At 46.2% G+C, this 18,066-nt stretch overlaps 1 protein-coding gene across 1 annotated transcript in view; it reads right to left on the bottom strand.

The window, feature by feature from the left end:
- The window catches only part of LOC115085355 (aquaporin-4-like), a 127,784-nt gene that overhangs the window by 48,349 nt on the left and 61,369 nt on the right, over positions 1–18,066 (bottom strand). Inside the window, exon 2 of the mRNA XM_029591269.1 lies at positions 2,028–2,143. The gene's annotated coding sequence lies outside the window, so the exon portion shown is untranslated. The remainder of the gene's footprint in view (positions 1–2,027; positions 2,144–18,066) is intronic.

The raw sequence follows: 18,066 nt of genomic DNA, 5'->3' as shown, positions 1-18,066 counted from the left end.
GGCTCACAGTAGAATTCCTCCCACCTAACACAACTCCTCTACTGCAACCTATGGACCAGCAGGTCATAGCTAATTTTAAGAAGCTATACACCAAGGAACTGTTCCAGAAGTGCTTCCAAATGGTTTCAGATACGAATTTAACCCTTAAAGAATTCTGGAAAGAACATTACAGCATCCTTTCATGTATCGGGTTAATAGAGAAATCCTGGGCCAATGTCTCTCAAAGGACATTGAGATCTGCCTGGAAGAAAGTGTGGCCTAAAATTATAGAAGAAGAGGAGCCAGACCCTGTAACTGACCCTGTGGTTAATGACATTGTCACTATAGCCAAGTCCATAGGCTTGCAGGTAGACAGTGTTGTTGTTGAGGAACTGGTGGAGGTACACTCAGAGGAATTGTCTACAGAGGAACTTCAGCAACTTCTGGCTGAGCAACAGAGAATGGCAGCCGAAGAGCTTACTGCCATTCTCTGTTGCTCAGCAAATTTCCTCTTCTGGAATTAAGGAAATCCTGAAAAAATGGACAGAGCTACAAACATTTGAAGAGAAGACCCACCAAGACAGAGGAAAAGCCAATCATTGCATTCACTTGCTCAATGATAATGTTCTGTCATACTACAGAACAGTGTTAAAAAAAAAGACAGAAACAGACAACCTTAGACCAGTTTTTAGTTGCGAAAAGGTTGAGACCAAGTGAGCCAGAAGGAGGTCCTAGTGAGCTACAGACTCCCCCAAGGAGAAAAAGGACACCAGAAAGCTAGATTCCAGATGTTCTTATGGAATGGGACTCTCCTTCTGAACAATAACCACCTTCCATTTCATCCCCGATGCTGTTTGCTTTCCCTCCCCCTTCCTAAAAACCAAGATGTCAACTTTTAAATAAATAAATAAATGAATGAAAAATAAACTGTAATTATTTTTTCTGGTAGGCTAAGCACATTTTATAACTTTTTGGTGAGTACACTAGGGAAGTATAGGTGTTTCTGGTAATTACAGACCTCATACAACCATTTTTTATTGTAGAAATGGTTAGGTAAGGGGTGCTTTTCAGAGGTCTGGAACGCATTATGGGTTTTTCCATTATTTCCTATGGAAAACAAAGTCTTGACTTACAACCAACTTGAGTTACAACCAGCCCTCTGGAACTAATTGAGTTCGTAAATCAAGGGCCCACTTGTATGGGGAAATAAATGTGGGAGCTTGCTGGGCAGACTAGATGGGATGATTGGTCTTTTTATGCCGTCATTTCTATGTTTCTATAGGTATGTGGGGCAATTTTATTTTTATTTTAAAATGAAAATCATGGGGAGGGGTGAAAATTGTGGGGTAATTGTTTTCACTTTAGGAGGGTGGGAGATAGGGAATGGGGTGCATTAATCAATTTTTTAAAAATAATTTTAACAATCCCCTGGGTTATTTTGTTTTTCTTTGGTTTTTTTTAAAGAGCACTTAGCTGGTTATTGCAAGATTTTCAGCACTAACCAGCTACATTTTGCTGGATCCCACCACACTAAATCTTGCCAGCCAAATTTTGACCAACTAGATGTAGCCAAATACTCAGCTGAATATTCAAGTAAAGATAATCTGCTAAAATTAGCCAGTTATCTTACCCTTTTGAAAATTGCCTTCTATTTTCTTACAATAAAACCAAACTACATTTTGCAAAGTTATTTTCCTCCACAATTGAAGAAAACAAATCCACAGACCATGAATGTCCTTCTGCAAAACTCCAGATGCTCATTCCATTAGCAGATAAAACAAAAGGTTAAATGTTTTGGTGCCTAATGAATGAATGAATATGGCAGAGAGAAAGCACTGCAGAGATTCTCTTTAGTGCAAGGCACAATACATTTAGTCGGTGGCATGCCAGAATCACATCTAACGTTACTTATCACAAAATATTCATCAGGGACTGGATCTCTGAGCAACAGAACACAGCTGTGAAACGAGCACTACAGTATATAAATGTTTCTCTTTGCATCTCATGTTCCTTACTAAAATAATAAATCCAAACTCAAAATACCTTACCTCACTTTCTTTACAGCTGATTATTCATCTTCTTTTAACATGTTGAAAGACTCAATCTGTCAACTTTGAGCTGTCCACAGCTGCATGCATTTTTAATGTTGATCTCCCGTAACATTCTTAAAAAGAGAACAAAATGCATCTTATCTTTTTTTCTAGAAAGGAAATGAAATAAAAGTGATGGTAATTTTAGAAAAATAAAAACCCCAGCACATATAGGTGGCTTTTCTGGTTGTATTATTATTCTATATTTTGCTAGTGAAGCAAAGTTTATTTTGCAGCTCTCTTTACTCTGTAGTGAGTGCTAGTTACAAAAACACCTTCAGACTATCCTTCAGTCCCACCCCCACGTCTGTTTATCAGATGTCATACACTCCCATGTTCTCGCGCTCTCTCCCTGTCTATCAGTCTCTCTTCTACATACTAATTACAAATATAGTGCATACAGGTGCACAGGTTAAGGAAAAAGCAGCACATTCATAAGAAAGATAAAAGTTCAAACAAACATGCAGATTTATTTCAGGTGTCCTGTTATTAGGTTTTTTTCCTTCTTACAAAAATTCTCTGTCTTATGAAAAAAAGAGCAGATTGCATTACAGGAACAATAAGGAAAACATACACTTTTCCATATTAGAAAATAATTTAAAATATAATTTTTTTTAAACTTTGATCTTTTTCTTCTCATCTATACAAGTTACATATAAACTTGAAAAGGAAGAACTTTTTCTGTGCTGGAAAAGTTGCAGTTTTAATTTGAATGGGGGACCTGGGTGTTGGCATGATTTGTGTTCTGAGGACAAATATTTTCATAGTAGTTTGTAAGACTGCCTAGATAATTCATTGTAAAATCATTCAAGAGGCAAGCATCAAAATATATGCATTTAGGAGAAAATCCTGAGGAGAGTTTTTATCTGTAGGTATAATGTATTATCAGTGAGAAAATAGTTTTGGGTACAGTTGGCCTGGGGCAGGTCATGCCTGGGTGAGTGGTGATAGAAAACACACATTTCTCTTCCCTATGACATTATGTTTAAAAAAATAAGATATTGTAATCCAGACTAAACAGTTGAGGGGGAGATGTTAGTAATCCAAATGTAACAAGAAGGAAGTATAATCAAACAAGTCAAGGAATTCAGCTTATATAGACAATTGTTGTTACAGTAATACACTGACTGTATGACACAGAAGCTGATATTGGATGTTCATTTTGACATAGTCTCCTTCCTCTGGGGTCACACATTGGAAGAGTAAGCAATGAAAATATACAGCCCTTCTCCCCCAGGATGTGTATAATTTCATGACCAGACCACTCTGTCTCATGTTTAATTTTAATCTGTCTGATTGAATTCTATTTTATATTTTTATTATTGTTACTGTTGCACCGGGAGGTGGACCCTTGGCCTAGTGCAGAATTGGTAGGCTCCCTAGTCAGACCCAGAGAGCGCCTGCCACCAGGAACATAGGAGGAGACAGAGGCTAGCTGGAGCTTCACCAATAGCAACCCGGGGTTCTCTTAGGTTGAGCCCTTGGTTACCCGGGCCTCCTGGTCTTAGGTGGGCCTTGCAGGATCTCCGAGAGATAAAGTTCAGGGGTGTGCCCACCATGAACAAGAGTGCACCGTCGATGTTCAGGTCAGTAGTCCAGGAGCCAGAGAAGGCCAGAACAGAGTCTCTGAATGAAGAGCGAGGATCAAGGCCAGAGTCAAGGATAGCGTGGTCAGCTAAAGCAGGGGTCAATACCAGTGGTAAGTCTGAGGATGGTCAGCCAGGCAAAGGTCAGGTTCCAGGAGGTGGTCAGACATGGTCAGTGATCAGGCAGAGATCAGTTCTAGGCATCGTGCAGACGTGGTCAATGGACAAAGCAGAGGTCAGTTCCGGGCAGCATTCAGACGTGGTCAAGGAAACAGGTAAAGGTCAAATCTAGGCAGCGATCAAATGTAATCAAAGTAACAGGCAAAGGTCAGTACCGAGAAGACAGTCCGAATGGTACTACCTGGGGAGACGAAGGAACAGGAGGACGCTGGAACAGAAGACTGGAACAAGACACTGGAACAGGAGACTGGAACAAGACACTGGATCAGGAAGGCAAACTAGCTATCACAACGTGATTGACCCGATTGCCAAGGCGAGGAAGTGGTGTCAGACCACTTCCCTTTAAGCAGCGATCAATCAGGGTGCGCTGCAGAGCTGGGTTCTGCCCCTGGCCCTTTAAGAGGCCGGGCGATCCGTGCCCATGCGCCTAGGGGCGGGGCTGACGCCACGGAGTATGCCGAGCCCCGCCGTGAGACCTGGTCCGGAGCGGGAGTGCAGGGGGACTGGAGACTCCGCGAGCTGGAAGTGGCCATGGAGGGGACGTGCCCAGAGCTGGTGGAAGGTGTAGCGAGGTGAGCAGGCCCCGCCGCGGAGCATACGCGGCCGGGAAGCGAAACAGTTACTTTATTGTATTTCTATTAATTATGTAAACCGTTGCAATGGTACATCCGAATGACAGTATATAAAAATCTATAAATAAATACATTAATTAAATAAATGTACAGTTGCTTACATATATTGTTGGTGGGAGGTGATATATAAGATAATAAAAGCTTGGAAAAATACTCTGTGAAGGGTGCACTTAAAAATTTGCCAGTAAGTCTGAATGTATTTGTAAAGGGAAAAGTTTCAGTTTGTTCACTTCATGATGCTCATACAAACAGAAAACAACAGGATAAAAAAAACACCCAGCATGAATATACAGCATGCTGAGAATCAAACCATTTCATACCAGATTAGCACAAATTCAGAAGTTCAGCCCTTCCAAAAGTATCGATACAATAAAAGGAACTTTAATAAAAAGTTAAATGCCTAATGTTAAATAATATTAGAAATATAATGTTGTCGCTCTGAAGATGTTGATAGAAACCAACTGCACTTATGCCCTTAGGGAGAAAAGCTGTGGAAAGGATGAGTCAGCAGAAGCCAAGTAGAATACCTGTTGAGTCCCTAGGGGAGGGGATCCAGGAAAGTGGAGGGGACTGGAGCCTCTCCTTGCTACAGCCAGCAGGTAAAAATTGATAATTAAAACTGCTCTGGGAGCAGCGGAGAGGAAAGAAAAAGAGGCTGGAAATAGAGAGAGAAAGAGAGACTGTTGGGTACTGGGAAGCTGAAGATTACTTCATGTTTGTCAGAACTGAATACTAGGGCCTGATTCAATAAAAAATGTCTTCCGTAGGTACACAATGAGGGAAAAGTCATTTTTGCAAAAGGCCCTATAAGTTGTAATTAATATCTTGGGGTAAACTTGGGGCACTTTAGCTGGCAATCTCTGCACTTGCTTTCCAGCCTTCACAAATCCATTTGATTTTCAAAAGCAAGGTACCTGTGCATATTAGAGTGAATTTTCAAAAGGGAATTCACATGCAAAAACAACATTAGACATGTATAAATATCATGCACATGCATATAAGTTATTTTATTATCATCAAGAACCCTGCGCACTTTCATTTCTATGCATATATTTTGCCAGGGGGGGAAAAGGGATGGTCTAGGGACTTTCCGTGGCATGGTTTTGAAGTACACACGGTATTTGCTGTTTGGTAAGAAATATATGCATAAACATTATTACATTTTTTCGTACACTTTTACACCTGCAGTTTTTAGGTTGGAGGTCTCAGCAAACTAGTGATTCCAAGTACTCGCACAAATATTTTCTAAATACTATAGAGCATGTGCATACTTTATAAAATTCCTGCCTCTGCATTTAATTCTGGGTATTTATTTGCGTGGTGTCACAATTATTTTGTGCATAAAATGTTCACGCGTATGTTTATAAAAGGGGTAGAGAAAATGTGTTTTGTTGTATTGGAAATATTTGAATGTATTGAAACATATGGGTGTACTTTTGAAGCAGAAATATATATTTTATCAACTGTGTATCTCCCGCTACAGTAAAATACTTGTTGCATGGGCTGGCTGCATGGCTGGGCGGCTGACCTCACTTACTGGTGCAGCAGGGTCCTCCGTCGGCTCCCTTGCTGTGATGGGGAATCCCCATCACTGTTCTCCGCGGGCCTTCCCCACTCTGGGCACCTGCTTAGATGCTGTCCGGCGTGTGCGTCTCGGCCGGTCCCCTAGGCACACACCTGCGCGCGCTCCCCCACCTTTTAAAGGGCCAGCAGCGAGGAAATGCCCACAGCCGGGAGATGACATCAGGGCCAAGTCCCTATTTAACCTGAGCCCTGGCAGTCTGAGATTGCCTCTGCAATGGGTCCTACTCCTTATGAGCTACTGGTTGCTGCATTATTCCTGAGTTCCTGATCCCGTGTTCCTGTCTCCTTGCCCTGGTCCTTGCGTCCTGATTCCCATCTTGGATTGTCTTCTGGTTCCTGACCTCAGTTTGTCTCCTGGATTTCGCTTGTCTGCTGCCTGTCCTGACCTCGGAACACCTCTTGACTTCTGCTCGTCTGCTGCCCATCCTGACTCTGGGTTGTTCGACCATTCCTTCTTCTCGCGTCATGGGATTCTTCTTCACCAGGAACCCCTGCCTAAGTCCTGCTGGCCCCGGCACCCAAGGACTCAACCTGCGGGAAAAAAGGGCTGATATAGGTAAAGGTCCCATTAGGGTTCCTGCAACAACAAGTTCCACCTGCCGACGATGGGAAACTGCTGAGGCATCCCCTCCAGGTAGTGATAACCTCGCCTCAGCTAAGGTTCCACACCTCGGCTGGCAACAACTAACAGTTTCCAGAGGTTATGGACCCATCCAATCTCTCTGGACTCCAGGCCATTCCCGTCTTGGCACAGAAGTTCCAACAGGAGCAGCAGTGCCTTGAGATGGTAGTAGCCACCATGGATTGCTTCAGTGCACATCTTGACACCCTGACGACTGCAGCAGCCCAACCTGACCCTGCACCACCCATCCCACTGGCAGCCTCCACTCCTCTGCGATTACCGGTTCCACCAAGGTATGCAGGGGACCCAAAACTCTGTTGGGGATTCCTAAATCAGTGCCTGATGCACTTCTCCCTGCAGCCGACTCAGTTCCCCACCGGTGCAGTCAAGACCACATTTATTATTTCTCTTTTGGATGGGAAGGCCCTGGACTGGGCATTGCCTCTGTGGGAACGAGCGGACCCAATGCTTCAGGATATCCAACAGTTCCTACAGGCTTTTAGGCAGGCGTTCGAGGATCCTGGGCATTCGGCCACCTTGAGCTCTGATTTGCTCCACCTGCACCAGGGTGCCCGGCCATTGACTACACTATTGAGCTCCACACCCGAGCTTCGGAATTGAATTGATGGGTGGACAGTCTGCGGGCAATCTTCCTCGAGGGCCTGTCATCATGCATCAAAGATGAACTGATGGCGAGGGATTTACCGGAATCTCTGGACGCCCTGATTGATCTTGCAGGACAAATTTGACCAACGCCACTAACAACGTGCCCAGGAACTGCGGACCCCTGCAGACAGGTGCCCTTGGCGCCTGCCTTTTCCTGTCCTCTCCTCCCCACGGTCCCAGAGGCGGCCTCTCCTGGAAGGTCCGATGAACCGATGCAGCTAGGCTGAACCCACATTTCTGCCGAGTAGAAGCTCCGCCAGCGCCACTTAGGTCTCTGGTTCTTTTGCACCAGCAGAGGGCACTTGATGAATGCCTGTCCTCAAAAGCCAGGAAATGGCCCAGCCTAGTAGCCGGTGGGGACACACTTCTAGGCTGTACCTACACATCTCCCCCAACTGACACTTCCAGTAACCATCCTGAAGGACAGACAGAAATTCCCCTCACTTGCCCTGGTGGACTCGGGGGCTGGGGGGAACTCCGTTACTCGAGCCCTGGTAAGGGAACTACAGTTGTTCGTTAATGCCCATGACCATCCTTTGTACATTTCTTTCATCTAAGAAGGTGTTGACGACCAATGCCTTGCGCCTGTGCACAGGATTCCTGCACGAAGAACAAATTTCTTTCTATATCCTCAAAAAGGCGGTACACCCCATAGTCTTGGGGTTACCTTGGCTCCAGCAGCACTGTTCCCAGTTTGACTGGGGAACCCTCCAGCTCATCAGCTGGTGTCCTCATTGTTTTGAGACCTTTTTACAGCAGGTTTGGCCTCCGAACGCTATCTCTTTGGCCGCTACCCCTGTGGGCTTTCCTCCACAGTACCAAGATTTCATGGACATCTTCTCAATACATCCAGGAGAACCTTGACAAGGGCTTCATTCGATCTTCCACATCCCCGGCAGGAGCGGTGTTCTTCTTCATCGCCAAAAAGGATGGCACTTTGGGCCCTTGTGTAGACTACCGTGGTCTCAATGCTATCACAAACATAAGGACCTAAGAACATGCCATACTGGGTCAGACCAAGGGTCCATCAAGCCCAGCATCCTATTTCCAACAGTGGCCAATCCAGGCCATAAGAACCTGGCAAGTACCCAAAAACTAATTCTATTCCATGTTACCATTGCTAGAAATAGCAGTGGCTATTTTCTAAGTCAACTTAATTAATAGCAGGTAATGGACTTCTCCTCCAAGAACTTATCCAATCCTTTTTTAAACACAGCTATACTAACTGCACTAACCACATCCTTTGGCAACAAATTCCAGAGTTTAATTGTGCGTTGAGTAAAAAAGAATTTTCTCCGATTAGTTTTAAATGTGCCACATGCTAACTTCATGGAGTGCCCCCTAGTCTTTCTATTATCCAAAAGATAGCTACCCCTTTCCGCTCATCTTGGAACTTCTAGACTGTCTCAAGGATGCCAAAATCTTCTCAAAGCTGGACCTGCGTGGAGCATACAACCTCGTCCGTATCCGGCCGGGAGACGAATGGAAGACGGCCTTCAACACTCAGGATGGCCATTACAAGTACCTCATGATGCCGTTCGGCCTGTGTAATGCTCCTGCGGTGTTCCAGCACATGATGAAAGAGATCTTCCGAGACCTCCTATACATCTCAGTGGTTGTCTACCTCCGAGGACATACAGAGCCATCGTCAGCAAGTGTGGGCAGTACTGCAATGCCTCCGAGCTCACCAGCTCTATGCTAAGCTTGAAAAATGTTAATTCGAACAAAAAAGATTACCCTTTCTGGGCTACAACGCATCTAGCCAAGGCTTCCGCATGGACCTCGTAAAGGTATGCTGCATCCAGGAATGGGCCCAACATTCTACTCTCCGGGAACTCCAGAGGTTCTTGGGGTTTGTGGATTTTTAATCACCACTTCATTCCACAATCCTCCCAGCTGGTAGCCCAGAAGGATTACAACAACAGGACTTGGCTGCCCAAAGCAGTCTCAGCCTTCACCAAGACTTTTTACAAGAACCTTGCCTTCGGCACCCCGATCCAGAATGCCCCTTCATCTTAGAGGTTGGCGCTTCCTCCTTTGGAGTGGAGGCAGTTCTGAGCCAAGTGACTGATTCTGGGACCCTACAGCCTTGTTCCTTCTTCTCGCACAAATTCACGCCTGCTGAGCGCAACTATGGCATAGGGGACAAGGAACTCCTCGCTATTAAATTGGCTTTGGAAGAATGGTGACACTGGTTGGAGGGGGCACTTCATCGGATCACTATCTTCACAGATCATAAGAACCTGGAGTACCTCCCCCAGGTACAATGCCTCAACCTCTGCCAGGCCCATTGGTCACTCTTTTTCACTCACTTTCATTTCGAGCTTCGCTATCGCCCAGCCGAAAAGAATGCTCGGGCAGATGCTCTCTCCCGCTCTTTTGAAGCCAACGAGACACCAGATTTATCAGCGTACATCATAGACCCAGCTAAAATCCTCTTGGCCACCTCCCTGCCAGTACCCCACAGGAAGACGCTAGTTCCCACAAGACACAGACAGAAGGTCCTGGAGTGAGCCCATGACTCCAATGTGGCAGAACACTGGTTAGCGCCGCACCTTGGATCTACTCAAGCGCTACTACTGGTAACCATCTGTGGCATGTGATGTCAAGGCCTACATAGAATCCTGCCCTACCTGTGCCCAACACAAGTCGCCCATAGAACGACCTTGGGGCCTCTTGCAACCACTGTCTGCCCCCAAGCAACCATGGACCCATCTCTCGACCGATTTTATAGTTGATCTCCCAACTTCTCGTGGCTGCAGTGTCATCTGGGTTGTCATGGACCATTTTTCGAAGATGGCCCATTTTGTAGCACTCTTGGGGCTTCCCTGCGCACCAGAACTGGCACGCCTCTTCACTTCACATGTCTTCCATTTACACGGTCTCCCTCATCACATTGCCTCGGACCAGGGTGTGCAAGTCACAGTAAGGTACTGGTGATCCCTTTGTCAAATATTTAATATTCACTTCGAATTCACCAGCACATACCACCCCCAGGCCAGTGGGCAGGTGGAGAGACTTAATTGCACCCTCAAGACCTTCTCAAGGACATTTGTCAATGCCTACCAAGATAATTGGGCAGAGCTGCTTCCATGGGCAGAATTTTCACACAATCCCCACACCAGCTCCACCATGGGCTACTCTCCCTTCCAGGTGTGGTGTATGGGAGGCAACCTGTGCCCCCCCCCCCCCTTCCTTTACCACTCACAGTTCCCTCCCTGGCAGCCCAATTAACAGCTACCATATTATATAACTTTTTGTGGGAGACCGAAGAACTGATCCGAGAAGCCAGCCTACAGGCCAAGAGAATAGCAGACCATTACAGATGACCAGACCCCTGATTTAATCCAGGGGAGAGGGTCTGGCTGAGCACGCGCCATATTCACCTCAGAGTTCCCTCCATGATGTTTGCACCATGCTATATCAGCCCCTTCCCTGTCTCCCGGCAGGTCGGACCAGTATCCTACCAACTACGGCTGCCACCCTCTCTCAAGATCCACGACATCTTCCACGTCGCCCTGTTTAAACCCCTCATACTCTCATGGCCATCCTGCAAGTTGCCTGAGCCCTCAAAGATTTCAGCAAAATAAGATCAAGTTTTTCAAGTCAGAGAGGTCCTGGACATCCATCGCCGACATCGCTGGTGGGAGTATCTCATCTCTTGGCAAGGTTTTGGGTCTGAGGAGATCACATGGGAGCCTGCGTCCAATATATTGTACAAAGATTTCTTGTGACAGTTTCACTCCACTCATCCCCAGAAGCCCAAGCCCTCAGGGAGGGGGCTTAAAAGGGGGGGTACTGTTGCATGGGCTGGCCACACAGCCATGTGGCCAACCTTGCTTACCAGCATGGCAGGGTCCTCCACCGGCTCCCTCGTTGTGACGGGGAATCCCTGTCGCTGTTCTCCGCAGGCTTTCCCCACTCTGGGTGCTGGCATGGATGCCATCCGGTGCATGCGTCTCAGCAGGCCCCCTAGGCACACGTGTACGCGCTCCCCTGCCTTTTATAGGGCCAGCGGCAAGGAAGTGCCCCCGGCCCAAGGAGATGACATCAGGGCCGTGTCCCTATTTAACCCTGACAGTCTGGGATTGCCTCTGTAATGGGTCCTACTCCTTGTGAGTTGCTGGTTGCTGCATTGTTCCTGAGTTCCTGATCCTGAGTTCCTGATCCCATGCTCCTGTCTCCGTGCCCTGGTCCCTGTGTCCTGATTCCGGTCTTGGATTGTCTTCTGGCTCTCGACCTCAGTTTTTCTCCTGCCTGTCCTTACCTCGAAACGCCTCTTGACTTCTGCTTGTCTGCTGCCTGTCTTGACTCTGGTCTGTCCGACCATTCCTTCTCCTCGCACTGTGGGATTCTTCTTTACCAGGAGCCCCTGCCTAAATCCTGCCAGCCCTGGCACCCAAGGGCTCAACATGCAGGGAACGAGGGCTGGGGAAACTGAGGGGGAGAGATTACAGACCTGCTATTGGTACTTTGTAGACAGTCAGAGTCATCTGTGGTGCCTGAGGACTGGAGAGTTGTCGATGTAGAACCTGCTTTTTTTTTTGGGGGGGGGGGGGTTTTGGGGCAGTGGTCCGGAAGACTGCAGACCGGTGAGTTTGATGTCTGTGCCATTTATTTATTTTATTTAAATCCTTTTAATATACCGATGCTCAAGACCAGGTCTTATCGTACCGGTTTACATTAAACTAGGGGGAACCAGTTAAACAGAGCGAACAAAAAACAAAAGTTACATTATAACAGGGAATGTGGAACTAAGCTGTTAGAGAAAAGATAGGTTAAACAAATTCTAACTGGAGAGAAGGGCAAAAGGAGGAGAGGGTGCTAACAGGATAAGAATTATGTACAAATTTACATAGTGTATAAGAAATTAAACAATTTATAAAATAGTGCAGTTGGTCGGACAACAGTTCCTTTGAGTTGCGGAAATGGGCCATGTAGGGTGATAGAGTCTATCATGGAAAGCAGGTCTGTTGAGCATGTTGATGGGCATGATTTGGTGGAATGGGGCTAATGTGGATTTGGTCAACTAAGGTTTTGCCTTACCAATCTGCTGCACTTTTGGGGGGATGGGCATGGATGGGCATGTGGATCAGGGTGGGCCAGGTGTTGTAGTGTGTCTGGATTTCCACAGAGCCGTTTCGCTCCACGGCCGCAGACGGTTGCGACCGTTGTTGCTCACCTCTTTGTTTGCTGCCTTATCTCAATTGGGGGAACTCGCAGCCTCTGCCAGCTACCACCGGCCCTCCACCTTCCGTTCTCGAGTGGCATGGATGCCGCTGACTGCCATCTTACCTGCTGGGTTCCCTAGGTGCTTGCGCATGCTCCCCGACCAGCTTTAACCACCTCTTGGCTGGAACTTTGGGGGCGTGCACACCAGATGACATCACTCAATCTGGATACTTAAGCTCACCAGTCCAGACAGACAGCGACTTGCCAACGAGTTCACTTGCTGCAATTATCTCTCTATTCAATGCTGTTCCAGTTCTTGTTCCTGTGTTGGAGACTATCGGGAACCCGCTCCTCGGGGGCTCTTTCTCGTCTCTTGGCTATCCGCTCCTCGGAGGGCCTTCACACGGATTCCAGCCTGCCTCATTCCCGAGGTTTCTCCGGACCAGCCATTGCCTTCAATCGCTGTGAGTACTACACTGCGGATTCCTGTAACACTATCTACGTGGGAACCTTTCCGGTGTACCCCGCTCTGTGGACCATTGCCGTGACATCTGAAGAGAGACCCTCACAGGTGTACCACACTCTGCGGACCACTACTGTGACTTCCCATCAAGGAACTCTCTGCTTCCCATCTCTATGGACCCAGTGTATCTGAGTGACTGTACTTATACCGACACCCCCGCTCCTTGGGTAGTGCTGCATCTATTACCTACTCCAGTTCCTGAGCTGAGCCTGACATCAGCATTGTGCTGTCGCTCTGTGGCCCACCTCCAGGGGTCGCTCTCTCTCTCATCCTATCCGCTGCTGTATCCCATCCCGCATCCGAGGCTCTGCCTTCCAACGGTGAGGCTCAGTGGGGCTCCTCCCCTGGACGGTTCCACCTCTCGCCTCAGTCAAAGGGTCCACATACTTACAAATCCTAACAAGAGCATTTGGCAGGGTCCCTCATGAGCGATTTCTTGGCAGATTGGGAAGTCATGGGATGGGGGTTGGTGTCCTGCTGTGGATTGGGGGCTGGTTTGGGGGTGGAAGGCAGAGAGTGGGTTTGGGTGGTAGATTTTCCCGGTGAAGAGGGGTGAGGGGTGGAGTGCCCTAGAGATCCATTCTAGGACTTCTGCTTTTTGATATATTTATGGATGACCCGGAGGTGGGGGTGGCAGGTGGGGTGGTTTAGGTTATCGCTATTGTTCAGGGTTGTTGAATTGTGAGAGGATTGTTCAAAGTTGTAGGAGGACCTTGTAGGGCTGGGGGCTGGACATGCAAATGGAAGATGGGGTTTGATGTGGACAGGTGTGGGGTGATGCTTTTGGAGAGGAGTAACCCAAATTGTGGATGCAAAGTGTCGGGTTCCACATTGGGAACATTCAGGGAGGGAATCAGGCATCATCAGTAATGGTACATTGGGGATTTTGCTCTGTGTGCAGTAGCAGCCAGGTGGACAAATGGAGTGCTGGAAGTTGTTGGGAGAGGGGTGAAGAATGAAAAAGAGAGTGTCATAGTTTCTCTGTGTTGCTCCATGGTGCAATCTTATCTTAAATGTTATGTGTGGTTCTGATTACTGTGTCATGGGAGAGATATGGCAGAACTGGAAAGGGTATGGAGGGCAAACAGGGTGATGGGGGGATAGAGTGATTCCCCTATGAGGCAGGGATAGGGAGGTTGGAATTCTTCAGTCTGGAGGGGAGGCGGCTGAGGGGAGATGTGAAGGATGTCTGTGGAATCGTGGTTGCAGTGGAACAAGTGATTGTTGATCCGTTGTTTACTCTTTCAAGAAGTGCAAAGACTAGTGCAATGAAGTTACTAGGTGATACATTTAAGTCTAAGAGAAAATATTTTTTTACTCAATGCATAATTAAGCTCTGGAATTCATTGCCAGATGATATGGTGAAAGTTATTAGTGTAGCTGTATTTAAAAATGGTTAGGACAAGTTTCTGGAGGAAAAGTCCATATATCATTATTATAGTGAAGTTGCAGAAATCCACTTCTTATCCCTGGGATAAGCAGCATCTATCTACCCCTTGGTATCCTGCCAGGTACTTGTGACTTGGCTTGGCTATTGTTGGGAAACAGGATACTGACCAAATCGTATGTACTTATGTACATTAGAAATGTTTTCTACATTTACATGTATAAGTATCGATATTGCTCCTTTCTTTTGTGGGTTCCATTACTATTTGTCTGCTGATATCCCCTTGGAAGGTGTCCAGGCTCTCTCAACTGTTAAGCAATTCCATAGACAGAATACTCCCACATCTTGTAGGTTGAAAACTTCCAACAGCATCTCTGCCTTTATTTCTATGTTTTGGATGTCTTTGATCAGATTTTTGTCCATTTCTTCTGCCTGGAATTAGTTGTCTGTAAACCACTGTTATGGTACATTATGGGGGGAGGTTAAGTAAGTGATAGGAAAGAGATAGATAGGGAAGCCCCGAGGTATCCTATTTATGTACCAAAAGCCCCTAAAATTCTAAAAAAAAGTTTTAAGGCCTCTCTCTTGTTATAACTAAAGACTGCTTTTTTTGGGACTTTCCATACTAAGAGACAATTTCGCAATGAACCCAGTTTTTTTATTTTTAGTTTTGATGGCAATTTGTTTACTGCAAGTGGACAGTGTTATTAAAGCAAACATACAGCCAAGTTGGAACTGGGCAAATAACCATGGACCGAAATCATGGGTGAATTAATTGCCAGATATTGATTGGCTAAAGATGCTGCAGAACTATTTCTAATAAGAGATTTCATATGGAACCTATCACATACAGCCCCATATTGAAATGCCTCACTACACCCCCATGGTAAGCAAAGAGAAATCAACAACATGTAATATTGCAATGAACAATTGTGATCTCTTTTGACCCAAATAACCTATAACAAATTGAGCATCCTGATATTTAAGGGGGTGTATGTTTTTGTTCATGCCCAACCAATGAATTTAGGGACATACAATCTTTGCTGTTCATTGATTAAAGCATTTTAAAAAGACTAGGGCTGAGCCTAGATTTTTGGCAAAGCATTCAGCCCCAACGTTTGAGACCAGAGGAGGAGCAGAGACCCCAGTATCATACAGCCATTTGAAGGGCCTTGAATCACTGTCCACGGTGCAAGACACCTCATTTCGTAAGTAGGTAATGGGAAGAACCTGGGCAGTTAGGTACTAGCTTGACATATATCAAATGTGTAACCCCACCCCAGTGTGCCTCTCCTGGATGGGTGGGTACACATACTTATTTGTTGCCCTTTGGGGCTGGAACCTCTCCCTGGCTAGTTGTTTCACATAGGCTCCCTCTCCCAAGGCTGGATCCTTTGAGGGGGGAGGGCGGAGGGGGGGGGGGGCGTGTAGATAACTTCCAGGGCCCGATGTAATAAAGGTGGTAGCTTTACACATTTACTTTGCTTCCCCTGAGGAAGATGTTTGTCCTTGATGTAGGTGTAGTGAGTGTAAAAAGAGATACTCTAGAGTCACTTTGTTAGTGTCCAAAATAAAAGTCTTTACTGTTAAACTGGTGATAAATGTCACAAAACAAAATGCAATACCACAGAATTCTCTTCTCAGTTCCTTTACAGTCTCTTCCCTCTAACTGTGCAGGACTCATTTGTGACAGGAACAAGGAAACTTCCACTCTCTTGGATTAGTTGAGTTAAGTTTCCAAATGGGCAGGGTCTTTTAAGCTAGGCAAAACTCCTTTCAAACAGATACACTGGCAAAAAGTATAAGGCACAGAGAGTTAATTCTCCCTTCTCTCCCCAGGGTGGTGAAGTATCAGATAGGTGTTCCCAAGTGGTGTAGTGTCCCTTTACTCATGGTTAGGAGTCTGGAATTTGTTGCCAGAGAATGTGGTTAGTGCAGTTAGTATAGCTGTGTTTAAAAAAGGATTGGATAAGTTCTTGGAGGAGAAGTCCATTACCTGCTATTAAGTTCACTTAGAGAATAGCCACTGCCATTAGCAATGGTTACATGGAATAGACTTAGTTTTTGGGTACTTGCCAGGTTCTTATGGCCTGGATTGGACACTGTTGGAAACAGGATGCTGGGCTTGATGGACCCTTGGTCTGACCCAGTACGGCATTTTCTTATGTTCTTCTTATGTTCTTGAATATTACACAGTCTCTTTGGTATTCCCAATCTCTCTCTCTCTCTCTCTCTGGATCCTTGGTGATAAGGATCCTCTTGGAAACAGAAGTTCTCATACTTCAAATAGGTTTGACTTTCTACTCAAGTATTGTCCTGCTGACAAGAACACCCGTGCAGACGCTCTCTCATGTTCCTTCACTTCAGAGGATGTCCCGGATGCACCACGCCATATTATTGACCCCGCTAAAGTGATTCTAGCTGCTACTCATTCCGTTCCAGCTGGGAAGACGGTGGTCCCTTGGACCCTGAGAAAGAAGATTCTTAAATGGCCCCATGATTCTCTTTTAGCCTGTCACCCTAGGCAGTCTTGCACATTATCCGCCTTGAAGAGATACTATTGGTGGCATTGCATGAAGGAAGACATACGAGCCTATGTAGAGTCATGCCCCACCTGCGTAAGACAGAAGCCTCCGGCCAGTTGCCCTTGGGGTCTTCTACAGCCTCTGCCAGTTCCAAGCGAACCTTGGATACACATCGCGATGGATTTTGTCATGGACTTGCCAGGGTCCAATGGAAACACCATTTGGATCACAGTAGACCGCTTCTCAAAAATGGTGCACTTTGTGGCATTACCCGGGTTACCATCAGCTCCAGAATTGGCAAAGCTGTTTATAAGACACATCTTTCACCTACACGGCATGGTGAAGCATATCCTTTTGGATAGAGGGGTAAAAGTTCTGGAGAGCCCTTTGTAAAAAAATTTATTTCATTGGACTTAACGTCAGCTTACCATCCATAATCAAATGGACAAACTTAAAGGACAAACTGTACATTCAAACAGTTTCTCCACTCCTACGTCAACTCCAGACAAAGCGACTGGTCAGAATTTCTCCCCTGGGCTGAATTTGCCCTGAATTCACACCCATCAGCTGCTACTGGATTGACACCTTTCCAACTTGTGTATGGTCGCCAGCCATTACCTCCATTACCAATACCCTTGTCAGTTTCATCTCCTGCAGCCCAGGCTTCAGCACAGGAACTCCATCAGCTGTGGGAGAAAACCAAAGGCCTTACACAAAAGGTAGGACAACGGGCCAAGAAATGTTATGACGCCCATCACAGAGCAGCACCTCAATTCCAACTAGGAGACAAGGTATGGCTCAGTACCCATTTCATCCATCTCAAGCTGCCATCTGTTCGATTTGCACCTCGCTACATTGGGCCTTTTGCTATTCTCTGCCACCTGGGTCCAGTAACTTACAGCTTACAGCCACCTACTTCTCTAAAGATACATAATGCTTTCCACGTTTCTCTCTTGAAGCCGCTCATCCTATCTGAGTTTTCTAAAAGACACCAGAACCTCAACCTCTTGCTACCGAAGAGGACATTACCTACCAGGTGGATGACATTCTTGATGTGTGGAAACATGGTAAGCGCTGGGAGTACCTCATATCCTGGGAAGGATATGTGCCAGAAGAAAAT

Source organism: Rhinatrema bivittatum, chromosome 2 (genome assembly GCF_901001135.1).
Source record: "Rhinatrema bivittatum chromosome 2, aRhiBiv1.1, whole genome shotgun sequence".
In the NCBI taxonomy this organism is placed as follows: Eukaryota; Metazoa; Chordata; class Amphibia; order Gymnophiona; family Rhinatrematidae; genus Rhinatrema; species Rhinatrema bivittatum.
Note: the sequence above shows the minus strand (reverse complement) of the source record. Positions and strands in the feature narration are given on the sequence as shown.